The sequence below is a fragment of the Phocoena sinus genome, chromosome 4 (genome assembly GCF_008692025.1).
Source record: "Phocoena sinus isolate mPhoSin1 chromosome 4, mPhoSin1.pri, whole genome shotgun sequence".
Lineage (NCBI taxonomy): Eukaryota > Metazoa > Chordata > Mammalia > Artiodactyla > Phocoenidae > Phocoena > Phocoena sinus.
Window position 1 is genome coordinate 134952086 of NC_045766.1, and position 13947 is coordinate 134966032.

Consider the following 13947-nt stretch of genomic DNA (forward strand, 5'->3'; position numbering starts at 1 on the left):
CCCTCTTGGATCCTCATTTCTGTCTGTAAGATGGGAGTGATCCCTCAGTTGGAGAGTCTTTGAAGATAAAATGGTAACACGACCTTAGAGGTAGTAGGTGTTCAGTATGTCATTAAAGTAGCTTTGTGATCTCAGGCAAGTTATCAAACTTTATTGTGTAGTTTTCCATTATTCCCACTTTCTTAATGCAGAGACTCCAAAAGATAAATTTTGTTATGTGTAAGCTACCAGAATCCAAGACTGAATCAAACCTGGAATATAGTACTTGCTCAGAAATTTTTGTATTAGTGAACATGAGCCATACTGCATAATAGCTTGCATGCTAATTAAGCAGGGTCTAGCTTCTGCATCCGTGAAACGTAGAATGTGTGTGTGAGGGAGCCCATGAATGAACTCCACTGCTTGGAACGGCCTCTCTGTCAGACAGATGTGCAGCGTTTATTCAGTAGCTACTGGCCTTTCCCAGTCTGAGTGCAGTGGGGTTCCTCATCAACAACTAAACTGTTTGCAAGTGGGCTTTGTGTTCATCTCTCTCATCTGACCTTGTATAACTAGTACTTAGGTTTAATGTGTTCTTTAAGTGAGAAGGTTGGGAAAAGTGAAGAACAGGGAACAATCTAAAGAGAAGAATTACTTTAGATAGGCTAAGTGTCCAGGTGATTTGAGGCAGGTGGAGGGAAAACTTAGTATTTTAATCTTCAGTAAATGTTTGATTGCTAATTGCCAATTGCTAAATCTTTAGGGATGACCCTTTTTCAGTAAAATCAACACATGGAGCAGATAGATCATAGCCTAATTGATTTCTGCTGCTACATGATATCTTCAGTTAGTATTTTACTTTTCATTTTCGATGGAGCAATGTATTATAAAACTACATCTTTCCTTTTAATTGTTGATTTTGAGAGATTTTTTCCCACTCCTATTGGTACAGATTTTTTTCTTATGATAAAGGAATTAAAATACAACAGTATTATTTTATTTTTTAAACATCATAGCATATGTTGCTGGAATGTATATGTTTCATTAACATTAACATGTTAACATTCATTAACACGCTTGATTGATTTTTAAATAATTGTCTTGTAAGCCAGGGGTACCTGTGATCCAAGTCAAAAATAAGACCATTTACAAGAGAATGCACATATTGTACTGATGTGTACTTAACTGTCAGTTTTTTAAGTCCAACTTTGTTTCAGACTTAATTTGTGACTTTTTTTCTACCTGATTATTTTACTCTGAAGCTGCATAATGAAATATTGGGTGCTGTATGAAGCAGGGTTGAGAAATATGTGTGTGTGTGAGTGTATAATAGTGGATGAAGAAACAAGAATGTGACCAAGAAGATCGAATAGTAATGCTGCTAACTTTGAAATCATTTTCATTGTGTTTGGAGATGGCAGTGTGAAGTGTAAATATATTCATGAGTTAATGAAAGCTGTTCAACAAAGTCGCCTGAGAAATAGAAAGGTTATATGTTGAATTCTTTTGACTACGGTGTTTTAAAAACTGGGTAAGTATGAATCAGCCTTATTTTGTCATAGTTTGGAGTGTTGTAATTCAAGACTGAAAGGAGTTAGGTGGGCCCGTGGTAAAATGGTAGAGCTGCTAGGGGTGGGGGGAAGGTAGGGGTGTGTGTGTGTGTGTGTGTGTGTGTGTATCTGTACGTGTGTGTGTCTGTATGTGTGTGTGTCTGTACGTGTGTGTGGGTGCACACATGCTTGTGGTGCTGGTGCTTACCACTACAGTCTATTATTGCCATGGGGAGTGTGGGCCAGGTTTTGCCAGCTTGTCCTTTTCTATCTATCCTATTCTTAGCCAGAAATCCAGATTTTACAGGAAGTCTGATTTTTAAGATGTCGCAACTAAAAATATTTAAGCACCATGGACCTAAGGAAATGTATCTGTTGGTCAGGTATGGCTGCCATCTTGTAATCTCTGATTTAGATGATGGGCTTGAGATGTTCTTTAAAGACATCCTTAATTGCCTTTAGAACTCTTTTAGCATTTAGGTTACAAAAATTGCTGCTCACACACTGACAGAACCCATCTTGTTAATTGGTCATTGATTTACAGTAGGACTAATAATTAGTAAATGGCAGACATGTTCATGTCTTAAAAGTAGTATCAGTTTCTAGTTCTGGACTCGTGGATTATGTATGCCCATTTAGGCTAAGTGTACGTACAGACTTCAGAGAGCTGTACAAAGACTGAGGCGTTGACTTAGTGTGAACTGTCAGAAATTGGTATCCATAGTCCACTTTTTCTTTAGATGTCTGGGTGATTGCTTATTTTAAGCATGGTTTACACCCACTGTACTAAAGCCTTCCAGGTTTGAAATACTGCTTCCTGGAAAAGACTGCTTTATCTAGAAAGTGACGTTTTTTTGCTCAGGGTATATCTATGAAATTCACATTAGCTTACATGACACATGATCCTTGGAATATAGTATTACTATGAAAAAAATTAGGTGCTCTTCTAGTCAGAGGATAGAACAAGAGGATGATACAATATTATAATTTTTGGCCAGGCTTCGTGTTTCCATGGAATGAAAGCCAAGTCATTACCTTGACTAACTTGCCCTTTTTGTCTTTATTACTTCCCCACTCTCACTCCAGATACATAACAGCAAAAGTGCAAATAAACTCAGGTCCAGTTAGTTCTTCCCTACCTTTCAAGTCCAGGATACAGTTGATTTGTTCCCATCCCTCTCCCCCATCATTTTTATTATGATTACAGTGCCCTAGTTAGGGGAATCCTTACCCACTTTGGGAACATTTCAGTAGAGGTTGATGTGGATGAGAGCTTAAAAATGGAATTGCAAGTGAAGGTAGGGACTTAAAACCTCAACCTGGAGCTCTCAGTGCTCATAAAGTGGCATTTCCCTGCTTCTGTCCTAGCATCAAGAATTCCTGGTTCTGAATTCCCTGGCAGTCCAGTGGTTAGGACTCCGTGCTTTCACTGCTGAGGGCGAGGGTTCGATCCCTGGTCAGGGAACTAAGTAAGATCCCACAAGCCATGTGGCGTGGCCAGAAAAAAAAAAAAATTCCTGGTTTTGTCTTTGTTTAGACTTCAGTGTCTCCTTGACACCTACCTTGCCTATTATAATGCTTTAATTTTGTCAGGTGTAGAAACCCACGTGCAGCTGTAACAACCAGATTGCTGTGGATGTACTTCAGTATGAGAGCACATTGACTGTGTGGTGGTCAGGTCATAGCTGAGCTTGGATTTCAGGTGCTGGGAAGGTCCTCGTGTGGGAACCCATGTGTAGTCTTTGTTTGTATTAGAAGGATGGAGGACCAAAGTCCCAGGTACCTGTCCTGTTTAGAGTTGCTCAGGTGTCCTGTGTGCAAATTATGAATATAAGACATTGTTCAATACTGGTTTTGATTCGGATTCAAGGTGAGTTTCTGCTGCTGAATAAAAAGCGAAATTTTGGGGTAAGGTCTTTGCCAGGCGTATGTTGCAGGGAAGGTGTACTTAAGTGTCCTTTTAAAAAAATTGCTTCAGCCATTATTAAGTAAATATATGACCCAGTAGTAGGTTGTTTTGATTGTCATTCTTTTGTGCTGGTATACTGCTTGCCTTCTGTTTTATTGGCAGTTACATGAGAAAGCAGTTTTGTGAAGTATACTACCTTGAAAACCTTAGACACTGAGTTTCCATCAGGGATGATCTTTAGTCCACCAGACTCTAGTAGCATGATTGGTCTCAGGAATGCCATTCTTATGTATAGACCGAGGGCCAGGATTTTGTGCAAATTCAGTTTAAGGAGATTAAAGTGGAGAAAAGAAATTCCTTCTAATATCATTTCCTTTATTAAATATTTTATCTGATTAGGATGAAATAATTGGAAGCTACTTATAATTTCAACATCTCCTACCTTCTGACATCCAAGGAAAGCACTTCTGATCTTTTTTTTCTGGATTTTTATACCAGTCTACTAGTTCTATCTTTGAAATGTAAGAGAAAAATCCAGCTGCATTTGTAATCTACAAAACCATGCCTCAGTTTTATGTTCACTTCTTAGGTTCAGTTCAGGGCATAATTTCTTCCAGTCCTTCCAAATTCTGTTAAAGTTATCCTGTTCATGGTCCTATTGTTTACTTCTTGAAAATCCTGTATTCCCTAAACCTTGGAGAAGATGAGAAGGTTTTAAAATTTTCTAACCAAAAGTATCTGCCTGAGGAAACATCCCAATTTCAGGATCTTCTATTTTATGACTTGCCCTCCTGGGAGAATTAGAATCTGGTCTACCAGGAAGACTCTTGTGTTTACATTTTCTGGCCTCAGTCTCATGGAAAAATGAGAAACTTCTTGGCCTCTGTTCTTCTAGGAACATAAAATTGGAGCCAAGTAGGATGAGAACAAAAAACATGACGGTAAACCACCAAGTTGACCTGGTTGGATGTCCGAGAACTGTAAATCTTATGGTTTGTAATACCTAATTCTTAGTGGCTGGTTTAAGCAGGGTGTGTGTGTGTGTGTGTGTGTGTGTGTGTGTGTGTGTGTGTGTGTTACATATGTGTGTGTGTGTGTATTCCCTCCGCCCCTTGAATATTCAGCCATCTTAAGGGTTAGATAGTGTGATCTCCATTTTACACATGAAAAAACTGAAGCAGAAAGGTACCCGGGACCACACAGCTCAGTAAGGGGCCAAGTCAGGATCCTAAAGGCAGTCTCAAACTAGAAGCTATACTTTTTTTTTTTTTTTTTTTTTTTTTGAAGCTATACTTTTGATCACTGCATCTGTAGAAAACAGTGTACACTGTACTGGTATTAGAGCTATAAAGTCCCTTTAGACTGAAGGATATCTGTTTTGAGTGCCTAGTAGGTGCCAGCACTACCATGTGTTTGGGGAATAGAGGGTTAAACTGTAGGACAAAGTTCCAGCTTTCATAGGGCTTACATTCTAATGAGGGAGACAAACTAGCAAATGCTGTGAAGAGAAACAGCAGGATAAGGGGACAAATGTGGCCTTATATTTTCGTTATAGTGCTCAGGCAACGCTGAGACTAAAGTGAGGGAGCGAGCCATGGCCATTAACTGGGGGCAGAAGAGCAGGGATGAGTGCAGAGGTCTTGGAGTGGTTATATTAACATGGCATTCAATTCAGCAGGCTTTTATTTTATAGGTCGTCTTCAAGCTTTCCTGAAAGAATTGACAGCATATGACAGTTTAATGCTTACTTTTTTCCCACAGGACTTTTATCTAGTAATCTATCTTGATGAAGTTGGCTTGAGGTACATGTTTTTCCCATTTTATAGAAGTGAGAATTAAGATGTGGACTCGAGCATACGTAAAGGTGACTCGTTTAACGAATCTCCGTGTTGTACCCATCACCCAGTTTCAGCAGTTATCACCATTTACCACTCTTGCTTTATCTCCACCACCCCTTCCCTTTATTTATTTATTTTTTTTGCTGGAGTATTTTATATTTATCTTAAAATTTTAAACCTTTAGAAGAGTTACCAGTATAAGAACCATTCAGTTAACACCTGTATGCTTTTCACCTAGATCACTAATTTGCCATATTGGCTCTTTTTTTATCATTTGAGAGCTGCAGGCATTGTTGACATGCCTTTCTTAAGAATAAGGACTTTCTTCCTAACCATAGCATGACCATTACACTCAGATTTGACATCAGTACAATACAGTTATAGAATGTTGAATTTGTGTTCTAATTTACCTTGTTATTCCAGTGTTATCCTTTAGTTCTTCAGTCCGTTATTCAGTCAAGGCTCATGTATTTGGTTGTTGTTTAGTCTTTTTGATCTAGAGCAGTTCTCAAGCCTTTGTCATTAAGGACAGTGTCACTTTGAAGAGTCCAGGCCCTTTGGTCTGGAGAATCCCTCGATTTGAATTTGTCTAGCTGCTTTCTCATGATTAGAGATTAGGTTAAACATTGTTGGCAGGAATGTTACATAGGGATGTCAGTTTGTCCCACTGTTGGGGATGTCAAACAATTATTTGGTTTAGATGATATCCACCAGATTGTTCCATTATAAATGTACCTTTTTTCCTTTAGTAATTATTAAGTGATTTATGGAGTGACAAACTTGATTGAGACTCAATATTCTTTTCTCCAGCAGTCTTCCACTGGATTTAGCATTTATTGATGATTCAGAATCAGTTATTGCTGGAGTACTTTAAAGCAAATGCAGATATAAAATTTCTCCTATAAATATTTATCATGTATCTAAAAGGTAAGGGCTTAAAAAACAAAAACAAAAAACCACAGTGCCTTTATGCTACCTCACTACAATTCCTTAACATGTAATATCCATATTCAGATGCCCTGAATTGTCTCAGTTGCTTCTCTACAGTTGATTTGCTTGAATCTGAATCCAAGCATCCACAGGTTGTATTTACTTGATGTTTTTGCAAGTGTTCCTGGGTATAGCATTCATGTCTGCCTTTAGAAATAAGATTAATTCTTGATGGGTGTAGGTGTTGACAGCTTCATGCACCCATTCTGAAGTTCCCATCAAACTTTCTTTCACCTAAGGGTTCTAGCATCCATTGTAATCATTGCCTAGGGACATTACTTCATTAGGGATTACGAAAGGTGATTCTCAGATTGCATCATTCCTTCTGTATCGGTGAGCAGATTTTTTTCTGCCCTGTGTTTATTTCCACTTTTTTATGTATACCTTCCTGGGGAGAGTTGTAAAAGGATACATTCTTCATCTTTACAGAGGATGGTTCTGGACTTCCTTAGTAATTCTGTAATATGTCCTCAATTTTCTCATATGTAAATTTGGGGGTAATTATGCCTACCTCTTGGGGATTTTGTGAGGATTAAATGGTCCTGTACATGTAGCTTAAAAATGGTGCCTGGCACTCATGTTGGGGTAAGCGCTAGTTATTAAAGTAACTTTTTCATTTAATTCTTCAAGTGTAATGGAGAGGCAGAGATGGGAGAGGTTCTTCATGCGTTGACATCAGCAGGATGCTTGAATTTGTATAGAGTGAGCTGAGGGAAGTGCTGCTTGCCCACACCAGGCTGTCCTTTTTGACTGCATGGAAACAACCATAATACACGAAGCATATATCACTGCACACTGTGAAATGGATGTTGACAATCGAAGAGGTAAAATCTGGAACACATTCTGAAATGGAGTTAGTACAATGAAGGGAAGTAGGTAGGTAGGTAGGATGAGATGGTGGCTCCAGGTACAGGTTTTTACTGTGTCACGGCCCTTTGAGATTTTTATCTGAACAAAGGGCAGCATGCTTGCCTAGTCTGATTTGTCTTGTTGTCATTCTACACTTGACTAGAGCTGTTTCAGATTGCAAATACTTTGGTAGGGGAGGAAATGCTTTACTTCTTTTTGGCCTTTTAATCTGCCTTCTCTTTCTGCTTTAAAAAAAACCCCACTGTTGATAATTGTACAGAGTGTTGGAAGTTTAACACTTTTTTTTTTTTTTTTTTTTTTTTTTTTTTTTGCGGTACGCGGGCCTCTCACTGTTGTGGCCTCTCCCGTTGCGGAGCACAGGCTCCGGACGCGCAGGCTCAGCGGCCGTGGCTCATGGGCCTATCCTCTCCACGGCACATGGGGTCCTCCCGGACCGGGGCACGAACCCGCGTCCCCTGCATCGGCAGGTGGACTCTCAACCACTGCGCCACCAGGGAAGCCCAGTTTAACACTCTTGATCAGGTGTTTAGTCATTAATATTTGATTCATTTATTTAAACATTTGAGCACCTGCAGTGTGCAAGATGGTGTTCTAGACACAGACCCACATCAGTGAGCATCAGAGACTAGGGTCTCTACCCTCATGGAATTTACATTTTGGTAGTGAGGTGACAGTAAATATGAGGAAGTTGTATAGTATGTTAGAAGGTGTTGAGTCCTGTGGAAAAAAATAAAGCAGGATAAGGAGAGATTGAGATGGTTAGGAAGTTACTTTTAAGCAAAGACAATGAGAAGAGAGCAAGTCTTGTGAAAATCTGGGGGTGCAGAATGTGTCCTGCATAGGGAACAGCTAGTGTCAAGGTCCCGAGGCATGTTTGGTACTTTGTGCATCGTGAGTGAAGAGGTGACTGCTTGCTGTGTTAATGCCCTGTAGTGGGCCAAGGGCCAGAGCTTGGAGACAGGTCAAGAGGCTAGGGCAGTTAACTGGATGAGATGGAATGGTGATTTGGGGCAGGGTGCTAGTGGTTGAGATTCTGAGTGGTCTGATTCTGGATATAGTTTTTGAGAGAAAGCTAACAGATTTTGCTAATGGATTGATTATGAGTGGGTTGAGAGAGAAAGTGAGCAAACCTTCAGGGATGACTGATAATTTTTGGCTTGAGCAATAGTAAGGATGGAGTCGCCATTTTCTGAGGTGGGGAAGATTGAGAGTGGAACAGCTTTAAGGGGGTGAGCCGAATTATTCATACTCCCAAGGAAAAGGGTAGGTGGTTACAAACTCTTCATTCAGTAAGGACAGTGGTCCATAGATTTTGCTATGAGAACTCATATCTATAGATCATATAGCCAGTTCTTTTAACCTAATGTCTTAAGGATGTAAGAGTTAGCAGATGAAGGAAGGCTGAGATTCATATAGCCTGTGGTAACAAGGTCGGATGTAGAATAGACTTTGAGACTTAATTTTTTAATTCTAACACTGAAAAAGAGAATGGAGGCAAAAGCCTTGGACTTGGAGAGTGAGAAGCTGGTTGAGCCTTGATCTTCTAGCCAAATTTCCTGCCCTGTGTGTTTTTACTTATATGAGAAGCCTGTGCCTGGGACTACTTTTTGTTTTGAATCTCTTCATTTTCTTCATACATATATTCATCACAAATGATCATACATAAATACTTCAGTTGGATTTTATCCTGTACACTCTTTGCAGTCACTTTCGTTAACATTTGTTATATATACATCTCAGTTGTTTTCTCTGCAAACTCAAAATTTTTAAACATGGGTGATATTGAATGATCTTTGATTGATATTGTTTGTTTCTATTAATCAATGTCCTTTTCATGAAAGATAGTATTGCATAGTGATTAAGGAAAGAAGCAATTTAAACCTAGATGGGAGGCAAATCCAGATGTAAACACAAATAACTGTATCCTGGCAGAGCTGCAAGTTTCCTGATATGTAAAAGCAGCAGAAGAAAAAAAGAGCCTAAACTGAACAGACTCTTGCCCATTGGTTCATGCCAGCTATCCCCAGCTTTGCCCTGCTCGGTGTACTCATTCCATACCTCCTTTCAGTGTTCCAACCCTGGGTAGTGCTGTTTACTTTTTAATAACTTTAATGAAATGAAACCATCTCCTTGAATGTCCCTCTCTACATCGCAGGCAGTCTCTTGGACTAAATGACCCCAAGGTCCAGCCTTGGTCCAGCCTTCATGCTCTGCTCTCTTCCTCCTCTTTCCTATCCTGGGGTGTTATACTGCTTCATTGGCTTCAGTTTTGTGTGTAAAATGATCATAATAATTGTACTTATCCCATAATTGTTGTGAGGATTAAAGTAATGCATACAGCACTCTAGGCACAGTACCTACAAGGTGTTAGGACTTAGTGCCAGGTAGTTATTTTTTATCTCCATTATTTATAACTCATTTATGATAACTAGTCGTTGGCAAGCAAATAGTGCTGAGCCTCTTGAATTCTTCCCATAAAAAGTTAACACAAAATGCTTAGTCATTGGGATTACATGATATGGTATCATAGGCTCTTCTACTCCATTACTTTACATTTTCATTTCTCTCAAAAAATACAGGTTATTGGAGTTTGCTCCGTACACATGTTCTGGTATCATCCACATAAATATTGAAACCAGTGGTAGTTTCAAATTTACCCCCATACCCAAAAGGTCTTCATTGCTGAGACTTCTTTTGAAAAATAAACAAAACCCAAAAGACCCCTGGTGAGCCACACGTCTACATTCTTAGAAGCAAATTAAAATGACTGTATCTTGGGGGATGTGTGTATATGGATGAAATGATAAATTTGGTGATTTATGAACTTTTCTAGGTGAATAAGATTTTATTTGAAGAAATGGCTTACTTACATGGGAAACTATCCCTCCTAAGCCCCCACCCCCAATAATTTGCTAAAAGTAGAGCCGTTCTGGTTGGTAGAGGGTTGCTGGAGGGGGGCTTAGATCCCTGTTCACTCTGCCTCACCTCCCACCCCTGTGATGGGACACCCCCATGTCCCATCTAGGAACCCTCAGAATATAGTTTGAATGCCATTTGAGTTCAATCACGGTTTCATACATTTCTTACATACTTCCAAAAACTTGAATAGCAAGATTGTAGGTATAGTAGAAATGTTTTGCCAAAGAAATTTAAGGGCAAGCTCCTTAAATGTTTTAGGGACTGTTATATGATTACATGTCTTCAGCTCCACTTGTAATTTAAAATTGGCTGGAATTCATATCTGTTGTATTAGAAACACTCATTTTCCTTTTGGTGTCACTGATAAACTGCTATCATAGCCAAGCTCTACAATTTTAAAGTTAAGCAGGGGTTGAGGAAGGCCCTGTTATGAGTATGTATATACCAAGCGCCAGTAACCTATTCCACTAGAGGAGTTTGCTTTGCTGGACTTTGAATCAAGATAACAAAAGTGAAAATGTGTCTGAAAAGTCCATAAGTAGAATTTTATATAAATTTAGTGAGTTTTTTTGTATTTAACTTGAATGAAGTGATGTAGATAGGAGCTAATAGTTGAGGTGGTTGGGAGCCTGTTTAAAATATTTGTGAGAGAACTGCGTATTTAATACATTATTTTATTTAGTTCTTTTTATCTATAAACTTTTATGAGGCTTTTAAAACACCTGGGGTATCGTTGACAGTTTAATTTGAAAGGCGCCGATATCACCACTTCTAGTCTATGCAAGTTGTAGACAGTGAAGTGACGTTTACTGAGCACCTGCCTGTGGCACTGGGCAACACACTTTCTAGGTGTTACTTATTCCTTATTAAACCATTAGGAGCTGCGTGGTGCTTTCATTTTACAGATGAGACAGTTGAGGCTCATAGAGATTGTTACTTGCCTAAGATACTGCAGTTAGGAAGTGACAGAGCTTGGACCCCCAGCCCTTCAAAGCTTGTCTGCTTGCTTGACCATGCCACCTACACATGTAGGTTTTCAGATGTGTCGGTGTATTCTGTACCCCTTAAATTACTAGTTAGTAAAGGGAATATTTTCCATTGGATCAAAATGAGCAAGACTTGGCAAGCCTGCTGTTGACAGTAGTGGGCTGTGCCTATTCAGATTGTCCTTTTGAATGTTTGGTTTTTAAATTGACCCCAAAGCTAAAAAGGTGGTTTGGTCACTTTGAGGGTCACTTTGTTCTACTCTTTGGTAGTTCACTAGCCTCATTGAGTTTATTATGACTTGCAGCCCTGATGGCTTTAAGGTTTGTTTTTCTTGTTCTTTGTTTGGTTTTTATGGCAGATGACTTTCTTTTAAGAGTGACCATACATCCTGGATTTTACAGAATGTCCCAGAATAGCTTCCTAGTTTGGAAGATAAACTATATGTTTTTCCTAGATAACAGAAGAGAGATGTTAGATTTGGTCATAACTAATTATGTTTTGATTATATTACCTGAAGGGGTTTAATAGCTGATTTACATTTGGTCTTACCTATTTTACTCTTTCTAGTTCAAACACAGCAAATATTTGTGTACACTTCTTTATTTGGATTAATTCTTTAACTGTAATTTCATTCATCCGAGTAAATGAAATAGTACTTTCATGTACCAAGATTGTATTTTAATTTTGTGCGGAACTATCAACAAAACACTGCTTTCTGAGACAGAAACCCCCTCCTGTTGGCGAGAGTCTCTCAGTTTCACAACACCCTTGTGTTTGATTGAGATCAGCTAAATTTCTTACACTGGCCATCATAACTAGGGGACCGTTTCTTTATACATTCTACGTCTATTACTCTCATTATAGGAATAATCATTTTCTTAAAAATGCACTACCAAGGAGCCAACCCACATACTTATCATTACTATACCTACTTTATTACTTGTCCCACCTTTCTCACTTACGGGATTTATCTGAACCGTAAACCAGCTTAGTCCTAGAAATATAAAAACATAAATTAAAAAATTTCGTTTTAGCTGGAGAAAAAATTTTTCCATGTATATTCTTTCTAACAATAAAGGAACTCTGGATAGTGTTTGTTCTATTTTTGTTGTAGAAATGTTTACTTCTTTAAAAGAGTGAGAAAAAATATGCAAAACTTGTATATTTTATTTGGAACCATTTTTTAAGCATTGCACAGTTTATCTCCTGAAAGCCTGTGACAGTCTCTCTTAATGACTAGAATGTGAAATTTGGCTGCATTGTATTATAGTATTTTATATCTTTCTGTAAACTAATTTGATCTGTTTTTGTTTTTGTTTCCTTTTCCAGTCTTTACTAGGTGCTGGTCTCTGGATGTTTTTTGTTTAAGTTGGAAAAATCTTAAATCTGTCCACAGACTGATATGGTATCCAGTGAGATGGGGACTGTTGGCAGTGGCTTTTGAAGGATCTGAGGGGGCAGAAAGAGTTGAGAACTCGGCCTTGAGCTAGTGTTTGGCGTCGTCCTGCTGCCTCTCCTGTGGGCCCAATATTTTTTCCCTCTAGCTTACCTGCCAGCTGTCCTAGGGAAGTTAGGGGTTAGACCAGTGTAAGCATTCATCAGGGAGCAGAATATGGCTTAGATATCTTACTTGCATCATATTTGACAATGGGAAGCAGTGTTGTTTATTTTAGCAGTGCTTCCTAGTGATTGGAGAAGGAAGGGCTTGTTTTGTTTCTGAGCACTCTGTTCTTTGAACAAATAGGCTGCTGCAGCAGCCACTACAACACATACCTGCTTCCACCTTCCCTCCAAACAAAAATAAAAACACTCTGGGTGTTTGTCCCTTCTTGAGGAGACAGATAGTCAAGTATTGCTGTTGAGAAGAGAGACACTTGAAATGGCCGTTCTGACCAGTGAGCTAGGCTTATCTGTGTGTAAGTTGGAACAAAATGGCAAGGGTATGGCTTGGATGTTGGATGGCGGTGGGAGCTCTGTTGGAGGCAGGGATCTCCTAATTGCCAACTACAGTTTTCTTTGTAATTGAGGACCTAACCCTTATACTGAAATGTTACAGGTACCCTTTTAAATAATTAATATTTATTAGTCACCTGATTAGATTTTATTAAAAATTTAGGTAATTCTTCCTAAATAATGTCCAAGTATTTTTTTTAATAACTTGAACATTTGGGGGTCAGAGAAAGTAGTCATAGAAATACAAGCAGCTTCAGGTTTTGGCAAGTATGAAGTGATACAAATACCAACTTTTAGTGTATTTTATGTTTTTGTGTGTGGCAGTTCTACTCATGCCAGTCATTATTGACACTGGCTTTTAGTCAGTTTTTTTTTGGTGTAATTGTTGTAGTGCTTTATGCTTAAAAAGGCATAAAGATGGGTTTAAGACATTTCTACGTGGCAGCATTATTAATTAGACCTAATTACCTAATTCGGTAGCATGTTTATCTTTAAGCATTATTTCCAGCTCTTTTCCTTACCAGTAAGAGGGTTGTTGTTAAGTGTTTAGTACTGTGGTCTATTTGGAAAAGAGGTGGCTTTTAGTATCATTTATAGGACTTAATGATTTTTAAAGGAAAGTATCTAGATTCATCAAAAAGCATCTGCTTTGTCAAGCATAAAAAAACATTACACTCTGAGGTTGCCTTATCTCAAAAGGAGAAATCACTTTAGGAGTTAACATGTGGAAGGCATTAGGTTGAATAACAAAATGTTTTTCATATTGATCTTTCAGCTCCAATTATAATAACTTTGAAGATTCAGAATTTGTCTCTTTTTCCAGGAGAAAACCCGTCATATTCATAAACTCAATTTTAGGTAAATTTAAATGTCTGTTTTTCAATGATTTTCTTAATCCAGGATTGAAAAGATCTGATTGACTTATTGAAGATAATTTATTATCTAATGGTTT

General features: G+C 38.5%; 2 protein-coding genes across 7 annotated transcripts in view; both read left to right on the plus strand.

Moving 5' to 3' along the window:
* The window catches only part of MRPS6 (mitochondrial ribosomal protein S6), a 99957-nt gene that overhangs the window by 43132 nt on the left and 42878 nt on the right, over positions 1–13947 (plus strand). The gene's annotated exons all lie outside the window — the stretch shown is intronic.
* The window catches only part of SLC5A3 (solute carrier family 5 member 3), a 34688-nt gene that overhangs the window by 7924 nt on the left and 12817 nt on the right, over positions 1–13947 (plus strand). For 3 of the 6 annotated variants that reach the window (XM_032630758.1, XM_032630756.1, XM_032630759.1), the window contains exon 2: positions 13771–13853. The exons of 1 other annotated variant lie outside the window; for it this stretch is intronic. The gene's annotated coding sequence lies outside the window, so the exon portion shown is untranslated. Of the gene's footprint in view, positions 1–1175; positions 1511–7452; positions 13854–13947 lie in introns of those variants that run through there. 2 more of the 6 variants (XM_032630760.1, XM_032630755.1) reach the window with 2 other exon arrangements.